The 18,543-nt window shown below is 32.6% G+C and overlaps 1 protein-coding gene across 8 annotated transcripts in view; it reads left to right on the top strand.

Annotated features, from left to right (window-relative positions):
• The first annotated feature begins 2,882 nt into the window (after positions 1-2,882).
• LOC126748987 (protein dispatched) overlaps positions 2,883-18,543 on the top strand; it is a 94,837-nt gene continuing 79,176 nt past the window's right edge. For all 8 annotated transcript variants that reach the window (XR_007664852.1, XR_007664851.1, XM_050458559.1 and 5 more), the window contains exon 1: positions 2,883-3,129. The gene's annotated coding sequence lies outside the window, so the exon portion shown is untranslated. The remainder of the gene's footprint in view (positions 3,130-18,543) is intronic.

Below are 18,543 nucleotides of genomic sequence, written 5' to 3'. Positions count from 1 at the left end.
GTATTTTGGGCGACAATTTTATAGGGCCATTTTTTATTGATGGCACTTTAAACGCACAAAAGTACCTTGAGTTGCTGCAAAACCAAGTTCTTCCTGCCATTCAAATCCTACCTGATGTAGACCTGAGATCGGTTTATTTTCAGCAAGATGGCTGTCCTGCTCATAACGCGGCTAGGGTAAAAGAATTTTTAACAAAACTTTTCCTAACCGCCTTATTAGTGGGACTGGCGATATTAAATGGCCTCCGAGATCTCCAGATTTGTCTCCAAATGACTTTTATCTGTGGGGTTATCCTAAGCAGACCATTTACAAGCATGAATTTAGTATGCCAACAAATTTAGAGGAGTTGCGAAATAAAATTGTCGAAGGTGCCAATTCAATTTTACCTGAAATTCTTTTGGAGGTGCGAAATAGCTTTTACGATAGGTTAAGTTTTTATTTAGCGAAAGAAGGCGGTTTATTTGGGCCTTTTATTTAAAAAATGATATGTTGATAAGTTTATTTATTAAAGTTTTATTTTTGATTTTTTATTATATTTTTATCAGATTTGATATTTTATTTTTTATTAGAATAACGCTTTAATTTTCATTATGCAAAATACAGCATATTAAACATTTTAAGATTACAATTCTATGCGGGTTTTCCACATTGTCATGTCTGTAAAACCCGCATTAGAATAAATATTTTAAAAATGCCTGGATTTTCGCGTAATATTTTAGGACATTTTGTCGCCAAACGACGCAGCTCCCACGAAAGTCAGATGTTTACTAATCCCATCCTCGGGCCGGCCGTTGCGCGACGTTGCAAAATTTCGCCTCTATGCGGTTTCCTATAAGAAACGAACGAAAACACGATCTGTATATTAGGAGTAATATTGGGGCCTAGAATACAGACCTAAGATACCCCAATACTGACACTTCCCCGATGACGCAACCCCACATTAAGCGGTCTGAGATCTATTTTCCTCTATCTGAGATCTATTATCATTATTTACACGATCACAATCGTTACCAAGGTCGCAAAACAAGACAGAGTTATACTGGTGGTCATCAAATGAATTTGTTATACTGGAAATTAAGTCAAGGATACCCAAAACAGTATTTTTATTTTTTCGAAATCACAATTAACTTTCATTAAATAAATTATTAGTTTAAAAATACTTAACTATTTGTTTTACAAAGAGTTTTGTTTTAAAGAGATTAGTCTAAGATTTTTTTTTTATAAATATGTACGTATTACTACAGCTTTTTTAGTATAAATGGAAAGATGCCTTAACTGAAACAAAGACTCATCAGCTTCCAAATATGCCTTTGCTACTTTTGTTTTTTAGATTATTTCTAATCTCGTCACTTCAATAAATAAAACCCCAGAAAATGAAAAATCCTTTAAAGTATTTTTGTTTTTCATGAAATCCAGAGGATCAGTTCCAGATTATGAATATTTTTTCTGAGTAGATGAGGAATATTCTTAAAGTAATTAATAATAGTAATAAATATGTCTGCAGTAATATTGTGTTCATTTTCCCTATGCCTCTTTATAATATCCCACATGCACTTACGAGAATTCAAAGATGACCGAATAAGATTATCATTTGTAGTAATTTTAGAAATTTTTATTGGCTATGCATTTTTAACTTTTTTATTTTTTGCACTGATATATTTGAAAACCAATTAATGTTATTCCATTGGTAATTGTTGGCTTTCTTAAGAATAGTTATAAACTGTGTAAAACTCGATATTCGATGTTCGATATCAAAGTTACCATCCCCAACAAAATCCCATGAGACTTCTTATAAAACAATTATTAAAATCAAACAACCCTTTCTGTGTTATAGGTCGAAAAACCCTGCTTTCCTGAACTGAGGTTTTTATACCCCTATTTACTGAAATTTCTACCTCTTGCCCCTTGTGATCAGAAACATCTATATCCAATACCTCAGCAGAATGGAAATGGGTGACAGGGCAGTGACAAAAATATTGTCCAGACACGCATTTAATCTAGTTGCGTCAATAATGGTTTGCTGTAGTTCGCTTGGAAAAGCATCACACAATCTAGTTGATTGCATCCCTGCTTTATCGAAACGCACATTAAAATCCCCAACTGCCGTGATGGTGCCCTTTAAACTAAGTAAAGTAAGTGTGCTCTCGACTAGGTCCAAAAATATTTCAAAATGGCCTGCCAGAGTTAAAACATTAATTTTCCTATATGATAAAATTATTCGATACATTTTTCTACATTACCACATTCAACATTTAGTACTTTACAAGATTGTTATTAATTAATAATAAGTTAATTAAGAATATTACAACCAAAGATTGGAGGAGTTTCTTGTCTTTGACATCCAGTGCTCCGTAGTATATAGAACATTAAGTTTTTTTTACCGTTAATGGCTCTTTCAATTTCACGGACTTTGTTTCTTAGGTGTAATATTTTTATATTATGTAGAATTCTTAAGGATGCTGCATTTATGGTGGTTTCCATTTACCTGAGGTTTTTGATGGCTCACCTTCGGGCATTGATGATTTATAAAATGGTTAATTAAGAAGTAGATCATTTCGGCAACAAATCGATCTTCAGATAATCCTCACGCCCTTCATATGTCACAGATTTCGTCGATTGTAGCATATACTATGGAGGAGAGTAAATGCTTTGTTAGTGTAGTTAGGACTTCAAAAATGTAGTACCTACTTAAAGCATTAGCATCTACTACATTTTATGCATTCCACCCGTTAGCTCAGCAGTGATCGTCAACCTTTTACCTGATTGTGACCTTATTCAGATAGAGTCAAGACTCCGCCTTCCTTGCCGTTAAGTTTTGTCTTAGCCTGTCAAAACAGGTGCTTGAAATTCCCTACTCCTTATTTCTTGGTTTTCGACCGTGACCCTCGTGACCGTGAAAATATCAATAGAATAAAACAATAATTCCCTATTTGCGGTTTTTGTTTTTTTTTCCTCTACTTGACTGAACTGTAGGGAATTAAGGGTGGTTTGACTGTAGGCTGTAGCATACAGTTTTCAGAATGGCAATCGAATATGGAAACTGAAAATGGAAAAAAGGGCTGATCCAATGATTGAAACTCTGGAATGGTGGTAACCTGTGGATTTATGTTATCATTTTTTATTTCTGTTGTGAGTAAATTTAAAATTTTACATTGCTTTAGTTGGTTTAAAATGTAAGTAGGTAATTGATATTGAAAACCTTTATTTCATTTTAATATGGGTAAATTATTTCTGTTCAAATTTTGGTAAAAATGTTAAATTAAATTGTGGTAAACTTTTATTTATTTGTAATTGAAGAAGTAGTCCATACTTGCAGTGGAGTTAATAAGTCAAAGGGTAACTAAAATTGTTCCTCTCTCATATTTGAGTCAAAAAAACTTTTTTGACTCTAATATGTTATAAATTGTCATTAAAATTTAATGAATTGAAAAAATGTGTAGATGAATGATTAATTTGATCATTGACACATGTAGTATTATTATTTTGTGTAGCTCTGTTTATTTCTAAAATTTCAAATGCCCTTTTATTTATTGTTGGTGATTTTAACTTTTGACCTTGTCTGTAGCATGATAGCTTGTTATATGTTGTGACGAAATCCCTCATTATCCCTGATGATGGATCCGAAACATGTAGGATAGATGATTTTTCAAATAAATTTAGTGGAGGATGACCGAAACAATTTTAGTTACCCCTTCTGTGTGATAAGATCAATCAGTGCTTTCCTAAAATGAGGCTTAAAACTAAGAAACGAAAACCATGGGTTACAAGAGGCCTTAGAATTTCAGCTAAAAACCTCAGTTTTTTGACTAAATTGTGCAAATATACCACAAATGAAAATATCCTTGTATATCATTAGAAATACCGTAGTCTGTACAGAAAGACAATTAAAGCAGCAAAATCTAATTATTATAGGGATCAAATAGGCAAAGAGAGTGTTGGTCGATTATTAATGATTTTAGACATTGCCATAGAAAAATATCTGAACCGGAGTTAAGACCTGACATTTTAAAAGACTATTATTGTGATATACCTAATATCTTGCTCAAGGGCATTCATAGTAACATTGATCCCTTACACTATCTTCAACAAGTGTCGGTTGAGCATTCATTTTTCTTTCATCCTGTCGATCTTACCGAAGTAAAAAATGAAATCAAATGCCTAAAAAACCATAAATCATCTGGAGCTGATGGGATATCTTCGAGGTTGTTACTCTTTTTGCCTGATTCAGCCTTAAATGCTTTAGTTTCTGCCATAAACAATTCTTTACATATTGGCATTTTTCCTTCATGTTTAAAAGAGGCAGTGGTTATCCCTCTTCATAAGGGTGGAGATTTGGATCAGCCTTGTAATTTCTGTCCCATTTCTATTTTGTCTACCCTCTCTAAGATAGTTGAAAAACTTGCAAAAAGCAGAATTTTGCAAATCAGTTTGGATTTCAAGCCAGTAAAGGGACTCATGATGCTGTTTTTAGCTTTTTGGAGAGCGTCTATGTGTCCTTGAATTCTGGAGAGTTATCGGCGGCAGTGTTTTGTGATCTATCCAAAGCATTTGACCATGTGGATCATGGAATACTGTTATCTAAGCTCGATAAATATGGTTTTAGGGGCGTAGCGTTGCGATGGCTTGAGTCCTATCTATCAAATCGTACTCAGAAGGTTACAGTGTCTGGGCGTTTGTCTGCTTCTAGATCCCTAAAATGCGGCGTTCCCCAGGGTTCAGTGTTGGGACCACTGTTATTTTTACTGTATGTGGATGACTTGAGTTCATTGAAACAGCAGGGCAAGGTGGTTCAGTTTGCTGATGATACCACCATACTATGGAGCCATAAAAATTCTGATTATATTAAAACTTATATCCTTGAAGACCTTCAAATTTTATCAGGGTGGTGTGCTTCCAACAGGCTCGTGTTTAATGTAAGAAAGACGTCTATTATGGGGTTTATGTGCGATGTTCAGGGTCTGATGTTTGACGAAAATTCCCTCTTGCAGAATAAAGAGTGCTGCAAGTTCCTAGGAATTACCATTAATGGTCGCCTTCGGTGGTTTGAAGATCATATTTTACATTTAGCTGGGAAATTATCTTCTGGATGTTTTGCAGTAAGAATGGCAAAACAAGAGCTGGGAGGGGTGGTTGCACGTTCAGTGTACTTTTCACTTATTGAATCTCATATTCGGTATGGCTTGCCTTTTTGGGGTTTAACCAATAAGGGGCTACTTAACATTGTCTTTGTTATTCAAAAAAAAGCAGTTAGATACCTGTGTTCTGCTAAGTTAAGAGATTCTTGCAAACCCCTCTTCATTTCTGAAAAAATCCTAACTCTCTTACCTTCTTACCAAAAACTCATTAATTTACATAAGTAAAAAAATTTACAATCATGTTCCTCTATGTGTTAGACATATATCGGATGTTAAGAAATTTAAAAAAAATTAAAGACGCTTTTATTGGCTAAGGCATATTATAACCAGGATGACTTTTTTAATGATAGGTTTTAACCTTGGACATGTTGGAAAGTTTTTTTTTCCTTTTTTCTTCTCTAGTTTTGTCAACAAGTTTACCTTTATTTAGTAATTGATTGTTTTATTTAGTTATCTTTAATTTAAGTATGTTCAAAAAGTTTTGTCTTCTTGTGCTTAATTTTGTTAATTGTTTTGTCAATTTTTGAAATTGTATTTTTGTTTTGTTTTTTTAGCTTGTAGGATGCTTGTACACAAGATTATTCTTACGTAATATAGCACATTTTTTTCTTTCTTTCTTTCTTTCCTTTGATTTATTTATTTATTTATTAGAACAAATACATCACAGGCATGTAAACCTAAATAGTAAATATTAGCAAGTATTTATCACATTTTCAAATTTATTAAAAATGAACAAAAATACAGAGTTCACTTTACATATTTATTTATTTATTTGATGTAATACACTTGTTCTGTTATAAATAATATAAATATAAATATATAGAAATCATATTACTAACTACAAACACATCTGAATATTAACCAAAAAGGAAAACAGTATTTTTAAATTAGATTAGGGTCTTATTGTATATAGCTTTGCAAAAGGTTCTTATAATCATCACTAAAGATATAACCATTATTTTGGATTTGATTATATAATCTACAAATATCATGAATGGGTGACCCTAGTTGATGGTTCTTAGCCACATCCGGAACATAAAAAGTCCAAACCAAATTTCTGGTGTTATATAAAAGGTAATTTGGATGATAATGCAGTCATTTGAAGATTCATTTATAGTTTTATATAAATATACTAGGGAAGAAATTGTTTCTATAAGGTATCCATATTTTATCTGCTACAGAGAAAAGACGAGGAGATGAAATAGTCAAAAAGGAATGTTTCTTTAAAATATGTGTATTGTACCATTTTCTTCAAACCAGACTCTTTCAAGGTGATTTCTTTATCATTCATAATAAGGATACCAGACATGCCATAAAAGACATTTCCTTATCTAAGATGCTTCTTACAAATGAAAAAGAAAGTTGCCTAATATAATAAAAGTGTTCCCTTATATTTAATCAATGAATCAATCCATATAATAAATCTTTCTCACTAAATATTCTCACAATAAAACTGTATATCTTAAAACCACTATTTGCTACATCTTCTATATGGGCATTAAATGTCAATTTAGCAGCATCAAATATGACTCCCAAATCTTTAATTTATGAGACACATGACAATATAATATTCTGCATATAGTAGGGATAAGTTATTGGAGTTAGCTTTCTAGTATAAGTAAGAACAAAACATTTGCTAATATTAAAATAAAGCCGGTTATCCTCAGACCTTTTAACAATATTTTCTACATTCTTTTTTTTTGTAAAATAAGGCAATTCTCATTGCTTTTTATTTTATAGTAAATTTTTAGGTCATCCGCATACAGCAAGAAGGGAGCATTTTTTATAACTGTTGTTAGTGTAATATTTACCAAGAGTAGAAACAACAGTGGTCCTAGATTAGAGTCATGAGGTATTTCAGATGTATGTTTAAAGGCAAAATATTTAAAACCCCTCAAACTTACACTATATCGAGGATCCCAGAAATATGTTTTTAAAAAATTAACTAAGTTAATATGTAGCCCATACTCTTGATACAACGTTTCACACAATTTTGTAAATGAAACCTTATTGAATGCTTTTTTAAAATCTGTATAAATCACATCCACCCGACGACATTGATTTACAACATCTGAAATATTTTGGGTTATTTACATTAAATCTCTTACTGTGGATTTGCTTTCCTAAAACTACAAATGGACAAGATCTTTGGTAAATTTTTCAATATTTACATTGATTTCTTTATTCTGTTCAGTTGTATAGTCTCCTTTGTTTCATTATGTCTATCATGTTGTATGTTGTGGCTTTTAGGTCCTGGTATCAAAGAACAGAATATGAATATGAGTGGGTTTAAATCAAGTCTGAATTTACATACTTTGGAAGCAAGGAGAGCCTTGGTTTTTATGTGTTTCTGGCATCAGGTTATCAAAGCCATCATTGACTGGCTGTAATTGTTGGCCCTAGTTAAGTTGAAGATACCCTCTGGAAATAGAGGAAGAGAAAGTTTCTTTGTTACATTTTCACGTTTGATTTCTAAGGCTAATACTTCGGCTGATCAGATACATTTTTTTGACTCAACCTTACAAGCTGTAAAAAAAATCTAGAAAACATTTTGAGACCCACCTACTTACAACTTGTTTAAATGATTTGTACTATTGCAACATTTATTGTTCATGTAGATAATTTAAAATTTTTATTTGTATTGATTTCTAATTACATTGGGTACTTGTTTTGGATTGTTTTTAGCTATTTAGGTGATTTTTACTAATATGTATGTTTTGTCTGCTGTGGATTGGATACTATGTTTGAAGTATCACTTAAATTTTTTGAATAGACTCTGAATAATTTGCAAAAAACATTTCAAATCTCTACTCTTATATTCTACACTATTTAGATACATTTTATTAGGCTACACCAAGAAGCTTTTTTATTATTAATATATATGCAAAATGATTTTGAGTATAATCCTTTCTTTTGTCGAATTGTATTAAGAAAAGTTATATTAGTAAATTTCTGCCTTAGATCTTACTTTTTAATTCAATTTGTACTTTTTTAAATTACAATTCTTGATTTATAATATATTTTCTTAGTTTGTCTTTTACTTTTAATTTATTTATAATTGAACCATTAAAATATATTAGATATTTTTTTAGACATAGGTGTGTGCATTTCAAAAATACAAAAGATATCCTTCAAGGAATTTATTTACTGCTTCATTTATGTCAGTGTACATATCTGTAGAAATGTCCAATCAGTTCCACAAGTTATAAAAAACGGGTTGGAGTTATAATCTCTATTTATTATATATCTCTAATTCTGGTTTGATGGTGCGGTATAGAAATTTTGAGTGATATTTGTCTTCTTGTACGAAGTTAAAACCGTTTTGAGTTACATGATAGTTAGTAATATAAACATCTAGACTACGATCATTGTGATTAATTACACAATGTAATTGCTTTGCTTCATAAAACCTTAAGATATTAATTAATTGTTGGACAAAATTATCACTTAGTCTAACGACATAGTATCATTTTAAATGCGTTAGATTTAGGTCCCCAATGATAAAAAAATGGAATCCTATCTCTTTAATAGGATAGATTTTAAAGGCAGTTGATAACATTTTCTTATGACTGCAAAAAACATGTTGGTGTGATATATAATCTAAATAGATGAATAGATTTAAAAGATGCAACATACAATATCTATATTATTGTTATAAAAATTATTATTTACTGTTTGTAGCTCAGAATATTTTTTTACAGTTATTAGTACACCACCTCCTTTGATTTTACAAGGTATTCTCGTGGCCGGAACATTCTCTGAGTTCTTGGTTTTCTTGTTTTGTGCTGGGGGTACCAAATAGTTTAGAATTGAATAGCGGCTTTGACGTTTGTGAGTATTTTGAGTAGGAAGTCTTTGTTGCTACTTATATTTACTTGGATGACACTCCCTTGCATAAGCATGGCTACTAATTTCATTATGTATAATCTTTCCTAGCAATCTCTGAGAATAATCTCCTTCATCGATGCAGCCACTCAAAACTTGATCAGTAGAATCCCTAGAAGTTCTGATTCTTATCCAGTAGCTCATTGTTTTGGGTATTGGTATTATAGCAATGGACTCAATTGGACAACACTTTTCATTCACAAGTCTACGAATTTGGGCATTGTGAATTCTAAATTGCGTGGACTACAGTGAATATATGTAAATCAGCGGAGTCTCGAACTGCTAGAACCTAAAGAATTTACCTCCTATTGTTTTTGATATTTGTATTGTTATGGGTGATTAACTGCTTTTCTTGTAATTACTCCGAATCACAGTGGTACTTTGCACTAACAAAAAAAAAATTACTATAGAATTCTAGTTTCTTAACACTCCAATTCCAAGATTTGTCATTAAGTAAAAGTCAAATGAAAAACAAAAGACTCGACCTATTAGCTGATGAAAAAAAATGCATACGTGCAATTTCCTCACATATGACTTGTCGAGACTATCCATGTACACATAACTTATTATAATTTTATGATTACAATGTACATTGTAATCATAAAATTATAATAAGTTACGTCAAGTTTTGTAAAATGCATCACACTATATCTGTGCATCACACTGAAGAAAGAATAATTTATAAAATTTCTTTTAGTTTTTACATAAAAGTACTAAATTTAGAGTCGAAACAGATCTATTTGTCGTAGCAGTGATAGCAGTAGCTTTGATAATAAAATCCTGGTGTACAAGAATTAAATCACAAGAATTTTTAATGCGCTCTTGAAGTTCCTTCGGAGTACTTATTCCTCCATCATGGGACACCAACTCTTTCAAATAGCTTCATAGAAAAAATCTTAAGGCGTTTAATTTGGACAGCGAGGAGGCCAAGAAATAGGTCCATTGCGCCCTATCCATTTATTTGTATATAAACTTTCTCGGTATGTCGAGGTGGAAAAAAAGTGATGAACATTAAAAATTTGAAAAAATTAAATTGTTAATAAACTATTTTTTTTATATTTTGGGTGGATGCTTTTTAAATTCTTACCATTTTTTGTTTACTACTCTTACCGCTTATGAAAATTTGTGTTATTGTATAGTTTTTAGTACGAATCTTGGTTTTGATCAGTTGTATCAGTCTTTTAATAGTGCGTATCTTATTTGTCTAATTATTTTGTGCGGAAAATTGGCCCATGATTACAAAAACAATGAACTAGTGGACATAATATACCTATGGAGAGTGCTAATAAAATGCAGCTGCAGCGTGCAGGTTGTATGTGGAAAGGGTTCCTTTCAGAAATTATCGAGCCTCACGTATATTTGTAAATTTAGTTATTAGACTTGTGACACAGGGCAGTTATGTGACACAAAGGACAACGAGGACGCTATGCTGGAAGAGCTGCTCAATGTATTTACATTTAAAATTTTGCAAATCGAAGACATTTTAGAAATGGTCGAAGACGATCCAATAATGAGTAGTAGAGCCGTAGCAGCTCAAGTTTCTTATAGTAAACTGTGGAAGACAATACGATTAGAAAAGTATATCAACAGGTACGCATACGCATCAAAGCATTACAACCTGAAGATCATCCTAGAACAGTTGTATTTTGCCAGTGGCTTTTAGAACAGTTCGGCGGAAATGAAGATGTTACGAATATTATTTATGTACAGACGAGGACACATTTACACGAGATGGAGTTCACAACAATCATATTTGGGCAGGAGAAAATCCGCATGGTGTAAACATATCTAATTTTCAACATAGATTTTCATTAAATATTTTTGCTGGCGTGCTAAGTAGCATGTTTAATGGACATCACTTTTTTTCCACCTCGACATACCGAGAAAGTTTATATACAAATAAATGGATAGGGCGCAATGGACCTATTTCTTGGCCTCCTCGCTGTCCAAATTAAACGCCTTAAGATTTTTTCTATGAAGCTATTTGAAAGAGTTGGTGTCCCATGATGGAGGAATAAGTACTCCGAAGGAACTTCAAGAGCGCATTAAAAATTCTTGTGATTTAATTCTTGTACACCAGGATTTTATTATCAAAGCTTGTAAAGAGTCGTGGATTCGCCGAGCAAGATTGTGTGTTAATCGAATAAACGGCGTCACTCTTGAACTTTTTGTAAAAATGGACGCAGATCAGACAACCCAATATATTTTAAAATGGCAAGTAGCATCCCATGATTTAATGTGTTGAAGGCTTTGGAATAATCTAACATTACGAGAACTGATGCTTTGTTTTTATCCAAAGTTTGAACAATTATGTCTGTTACCTCAGCCAATGCAGTCTCACAGCTATGCTCCTGTCCAGGACATAGGACATAGCTGTGAGACTGCATTCCTAAGTTTTCATTTAAATTAATTCAAATTAATTTTTATTGTGATAATGTATTGTACACGGTGTCTCATTTTGGATGAGATTGCATGTTTCTCTGTAATTTTTTAAAATATAGCTTTGCGGTTTTCGCGACCCTGTATCACTTTTTTCTAAAACTCTTTAAGCCACAAGCAAAAATATTCTAACTACTTTACAGGGCGAAAACGAAAATGTTCACTTTTCGAGATGTTATTATTTTTCAGGCCCTGTATAAAATAGAAAAAAATTAAAACTGCGCTTATAATAGATATTTTGACATAAATGTTAGTGGCAATTTAAACATTTTTTTTAGAGCACTGTTTTAGAGATTGGGCCAAACTTGGTATTTTTTAAATGGAACACCCTATATATTCTAACGTCAAATTTTTGCATTTTTTTTTTAATACATTGATGTATGACAACCTAATCTTTAGTAAATTTTAGCTTCAAAAATCAGAAAAATCCATATTTACACTACCGCTCAAAAGTATTTGCCCATATATGACTATGACGATGTTTTAAAGTTATAACTAAAAATAATAAACCCATCAGTTATTCTTATGAAACGGTTTATTTATAACAAAATGAATATAAACAATACATTTTTCAATTAATTAAATTTAAGAAAATCAAATTTTGGATTCATCTACATATCCGCCTCGATTTTTAATAACAGCTTCACAGAGTTTCGGTAGTCTTCTAATTAATTTGTCCAAAGTTTCCTGAAGTATCTTGTGCCACTCTTCTCGGATGATCCTCCAAAGGTCTTCTTTTGATGTAGGGCATGATTTTCGCACTTGTCTATCCAGTTCATCCCACAGTAATTCGATAGGATTGAGGTCCGGTGAATGTGGGGGCCATACCATAACTTTCCGAAGATGTTGCCTTTGTAATTGACCTAAATATTGCTTGCACAATTTCGACGTGTGCTTGGGGTCATTGTCATGTTGAAAGTTGAAGTTTTCCCCAATTATTCGAGTACCAGAAGGAAGTACATTGTCACTTAAAATTGTTTTGTAACCCTCTTTTCGAAGAATTCCCTCTATTCTAACTAGATCGCTCACTGCAGATCTTCCGAAATAACCTTAGACCATCACCGAACCACCACCGGTCTCAGCGACCCTTTCATTGGCATAACGGCGAACAAAAAGTCGTCTCTTCGTTCCAAAAACCTCGAATTTCGACTAGTCACTACAGAGAACTTTCTTCCAGTCATCAATGGTCCATTCTTTGTGTGATTGGGCCCACTCAAGTCTTTTCTTCTTATTAACATCCTTCAGTAGCGGTTTTGATTCAGCTAAACGTCCTTTAAGACCAGCATTATAAAGTCGCCGTTTTACTGTCGAAACACTGACCGCTTTTTTACGCTCCTTGTTGATTTTTGCTGTGATTTCAGGGGCGGTAAGGCGTCTATTGCCTTCTCTGGTGAATTTCCTAACATTATAATCGACAGTCCGCCTTGGAATTACCAAATCTGTCGAAATTTGACGGTTAGTCTTTCCAGCCTTATGTAGTCCAATGATAATACCTTTTGTTTCTACCGATAACTCTCTTGTTTTAGCCATTTTAAAGAATGTTGAAAAACCAGCAAAGAAACGGTGACAATAAGCAAGCGAAATTATTTACCAATGTTACACAAAATCAATTCTTGAAGACTAAACACCTTTAAATGTTTCAAATTTCATCGAAAACGAGCTGTAAACAGATTAGTTTTTTAGAAGAAGTGCATATTTTCACTACATTGTTTGTTATTTGCAAGACTATTTTTAAATACTTAGTGTTTTTCAACGAACCATAGTTGATAGGTATGCTGTTTAAGCATATATGCAATTTACAAAAGAGATATAATCTAAATATAGGTATAAAGATAAGATTTTTGTATCTAATTTAAAATATTAAAAAGAATACATGGTGGCCAAATACTTTTGAGCGGTAGTGTATGTTTGTTTTTTTAATAGTAGGCCATACATTTTTTCACACATGCATAAAACTTGAACGTGCATAAAAAACGATTTGTTTATTGCATTTATGGATACTAAGTCACAGAGTCAATACAAATCAATAATGATGGCTGAATAATTCAATTTTTTTTTTAAGTATTATATTATAAAATGTTTAAACCTTTCTAACAAAAAACTCGAAGCAGCACTGCATATATAGTATTTAAACATGTAAATTTTGTTATATAAGGAGCAGCGGCATATTTAATACGCAAAATACAAGATATTGGTTTTAGTGTTTCATGTTTTGTATTGGGCACTAAAATTATATATACAATTTTTGAGGGTAGCTTAACTGCCCAACGAAACCTAAATATATTACAAAATAATATGCTAGAGGTGCTGGAGGACATACTTTTGGCACAGCGACATCAGATATATTTCCAGCAAGATGGAGTAGCCGCTTATAGTTACAGAATATTTAAGTGCTCATTTTGGGAGACGCTGCATTGGCACATACAGGCCAATCAGATGGCCTCCGAGATCACCGGATTTAAGTATTTTAGACTTCTTTGTATGGTAATAAATAGATAAAAAAACAAGAAACATTCAGAAACTCACAAAGGCAACCCTTTATAATTTTAAATGCCTTAAAGCGAATTGAAACTATGTGCTTTATGTATAAGACAAAATGTCAATGTTGTAATTACAGTTTTTAATGTTAAATCTGTACGGATATATTTTTTTCAATATTTTTAAGTTTAATTTAAAGAGTAATATTTTGTGTTTAAAATATTATTAAATAAATAGGTTTAAATCACATGGCATTTAAAAAAAGTTATAATTAAATGCATGTGTGAAATAATTCATGGCCTACTATTCAAAAACAAACATAAATATTGATTTTTCTAATTTTTTAAGCTAAAATTTATTAAAGATTAGGTTGTGATACATCAATGTATTCAGAACAAAAATTGCAAAAATTTGACCTTAAAATATACAGGGTTTCCTATTTAAAAAATAGCAAGTTTGTGCTCAATCTGAAAAACAGTGCTCTAAAAATTTTTTTCAATACGCCACTGACTTATACATAAAAATATCTATCTATCTATCTTATACGGGGCCTGAGAAATAATAACATCTCCAAAAGCAAACATTTTCATTTTCGCCCTGTATTTCAGGAACATGAGTAGTTGGAATATTTCTGACTGTGGCTTTAAAAGTTTTAGAAAGAAGTGATACAGGGTCGCGAAAACCGCAAAACTTTATCTTAAAAAATTACAGAGTTACCCTGCAATCTCCTCCAAAATGGAACACAGTGTACTAATGTTTTTACAATAGTTAATTTTTTACAAGTCATACAATATAAAATACGGAACATTTAATTATTAAAAAAAAATTATTTATTATTTGTATTATGGGAATGGGTATCACAGTAACATACATATTTTAATTTTTTTTACATAAAATAAAGTTTCTAAGATGGAGATAGATGGCAATGTAAGATTACTTGAAGAAGTCTGATTTTGAAAGTATGGCCTCGAATAAGTCAACATTTGTAATCAATGTAATATTTTCTCGAAAGGGAATTAAAAGCATACAAACATCTATCATTTGCGAAAAGTGCAGTAAGAATTGTAGGGCAGTTCAAGTTGGGAATAGAATCTAACATGGATTATCCCTCATTCTACATAGAATAGAATCTCTTTACCATGGTCTCTGCAGACAGAAATTTTATACTTATTAGGTGGAATTTTTAGATCCCAGAGGTGGCTGAAAGAGATTCTGGTCAGTTGACTCAAAAGCCTTAAAATTAACAATTATACTTTTCCACATTATAGAATGATCTTTTTAGTAAGTAAAATATTTTGGATCAAGTCTTTGACCAGAAGGTTTTCTTACATATCCTGTAGAATCTCTTCCAAATAATTGAAAGTTTCTTTCGTCACTGAAAATTACTTTTTTTTTGTTTAGTCTTTGTTGATACTTAGCAATTCAAGGGAAATAAAAAAATGCTTTATAAATATAAATCATATTGCTTACTAGTTTTTCATGATAGAGAAAATTATGTTCTGCACTCAGAGTCTCCATTGAAATCAATAAAGGACTCTATGGTCTTGATGTACTTTGAAATATAAGAAATCTTGAGAAAAAATTTGAAAATAATCTATCCGGATTTCTGTAATTGTATCACTGTTATTAAGTTTAAACCAAAACTATTAACTATTTAGCCAAAAATGTATTTTAGTCAAATGAACAATATCTACCGTATGTTTCTTTGTATAGGTGTTTTATTCTTGCAAGTTCCTTAAGGTTTTAACGCTTGTAAATGTGTTAATTATACTTTTAAAGCTTTATGATGCTTTGTATCAAAATGAATAAACTATTTATTTATTATTACAGGATAAATTATAAATAGTATATAAAACCTTAAAATGAATATCAACAGAAAATTACTTGGCATAAAACTTTTCTAAATTAGACTACATCCAGCTGAGATACAATAGCAATGGGTCAAAATCAAGTATCAGAGATAATTATGCCATCTTCAATTTAATCTTACTATATGGTGCCTTGTCACTAAGGGCTTTTTAAACTACTTTTTACCACAAACGTTCTCCAATATTAAGTGAGGTCCAAGAGCGATGTCAGAAAAGTTTACATCTAGTACTTTATTAATATCACTTTTGTAAAATTAGTTGGTCCATCATTAAGGAAATGTAGGATGGTTGCACTTCAACTGTTGACTTGTAGGTATTTAATGTACTTTAGTACCTGATTGCATTTCAGTGATTTTTTATCTTGTGGATTAGTTAATTGCTGTTAGTTTTGGACTTCCCCGCACCATATAAAGAGCCCTATTTATTTTTTTATCTTTATTTTTCCAATAGGCCAGAGCATAATTACAGGAAAATCAAAATTATCAATGGTAAAATATAACACATAAAGCACTAAAAACTAACATACAAAAATTAAACTCTGGATTAAATTATTAAACAGAGCCAGAGTTGAAATTAATTATAAAATGTAATACAAAGTAAAATAAAATTCTGAGTAATATTTTTAAGAAAAAGTACATACAAAACAGAAGGAGATAAAGTCAACCCACCCTCCAGCGATTGCCCAACTCACTGTGTAACAATCCTCATGATCACCTGTGAAACTAGGTGCCTCAGAGACCATTGAAAGATATCACAGGTAGAAGCAAATTTGTTGAAGTTTTTGCACATTATGAAAATAGGATCTTGATATTTAATGTTAGTTCTGGCACGATCAAGAGCAAAACATTTGTTGCGCGGCATCTGCAAAGAAATGTGACAAGAAGAAAGAGCTGGAGAAACTATGTGACCATTGAGGAATTTCCACAAGAATGCCACAGATTAAGTCTCTCTCCTCCAAACAAGAGCTTCTAAGTTGAACCGGAATAACAGATGATTGTGATTATACGTCTTTGGAGGTATTCAAGGGAGTTAATATGGCATTCATAACATGCATACGAAACCAGAGACCCATATTCAAGCTTGGATCGAACCAAAAAGAAATAGAGCATTATCAAAGAAAATGAATTGTTAAAAAGCCTGCAGTTCCGAATAATAAACCTCAATGGTATTAATGAAGCAAACACTATATAATCAATATGAGGGACGAATGTAAGCCTATCCTGAAAAATAATTCTTAGGTCCTTAAACAATTTCGTTCTGCATAAGTGAAATTGGCAATGGTATAGTTAAATATTATTGGGGTTTTGATTCTATAAGACATAACACAACATTTAGAAACGTTAGATTTACATGATTGCGATCAAACAAATTCTTAACCAGATTGCTTATTGCTTTGCAGCAATAAGAAATCCAGTTCGTTCGTGACACGCCAGAAGATTTTCAGATCGTCAGCATAGGCTAATTTGCAACAAGAGATACTTGAAATCAGGTCATTGACATATAGGTTGAATAGTAGTGGACCTAGATTGAACCTCTGTGGTCCTCTAGAGGTAGGCATCACAGTTTCCTCAACTTCTCCAGTAACATGTACTGATCTATATGGTCAAAGGCTTTGCTGAAGGAGATGGGGCTGTTTTAAAATTGGACCCTTTGCGGCAGGTGGGTAGGCAACCCAACGTACATGAAAAGTTTTTTTTTTACTTTTTCTGAATACCATGTATAGTTTGTCAAATGTCAGGTTGACTTTGAAATCGCCTATTTGGCGGTTAAGGAACTAATCACGATTTATATCCGCACAGACCGCACTAGTCGGATCAAATATTGTGAATTGAGCGGTTGTTTTAAAATTGAAATTTTTGCGCCAGATGGGAAAGCAATAAGGCAATCCTGGCAACCTATCGTACACGAGCCACAAATTAAACGCTTTAGTTTAAAAACAAAAAGATGTAATAATTGCAATAAAGCTCTCCACAAAAAATACCGGAGATAACTCATAAAACTAAAATTATTAAAGTAAAAGTAGTCTTAAATTAACAGGATTAAAATAAAACGAAGAAAATAAAACAAAAACAAAGTGATGGACAGGGGCACTACAACAGATGCTCGAAGTGCTGCCCGTTCTCCTGGATGCATTTATCGATCCGTTGGTGCCATGAAGTTCGAGCGAAAACACCCTGCTGCTCTCGAATGAACTCTGCGGCCATTACGATTCGCGCAATTGCAATTAAGTCCTCCTCCGAATCCAGTGGTGTTTGATACACCATTTGTTCCATGGTGCCCCACAGAAAGAAATCTGGTGGCGTAAGATCAGGAGACCTCGGTGGCCACGCTATGGGAGCCCCACGTCCTATCCAACGATTGGGGAAAATTTCATCTAAATAGTCCCGGATCGGCCTTGGCCAGTGCGCAGGACAACCATCGTGCTGTCACTACATGTTATTAATAATCTGTAGGGGCAAATCTTCAAAATATTCCTGTAACTGGCCTTGGAGAAATATCAAATAATTTTCTGCATTCAAGCGGGCGGGTAGAACGTATGGACCAAGCAAGTGGTCGCCGACAATGCCAGCCCAAACATTAACAAAAAACTTCTTTTGATATCCTCGGACATGCATGGCATGCGGGTTCTCTTCCGACCAGAAGTGGTTGTTGTGGGCGTTGATCATACCTTCTCTAGAAAAGCCCTTTTCGTCGGTGGAACAAACATACCGCAGGAAATCAGGATTTTCCCTAATGTT

Source organism: Anthonomus grandis, chromosome 22 (genome assembly GCF_022605725.1).
Source record: "Anthonomus grandis grandis chromosome 22, icAntGran1.3, whole genome shotgun sequence".
Classification (NCBI taxonomy): domain Eukaryota; kingdom Metazoa; phylum Arthropoda; class Insecta; order Coleoptera; family Curculionidae; genus Anthonomus; species Anthonomus grandis.
Note: the sequence above shows the minus strand (reverse complement) of the source record. Positions and strands in the feature narration are given on the sequence as shown.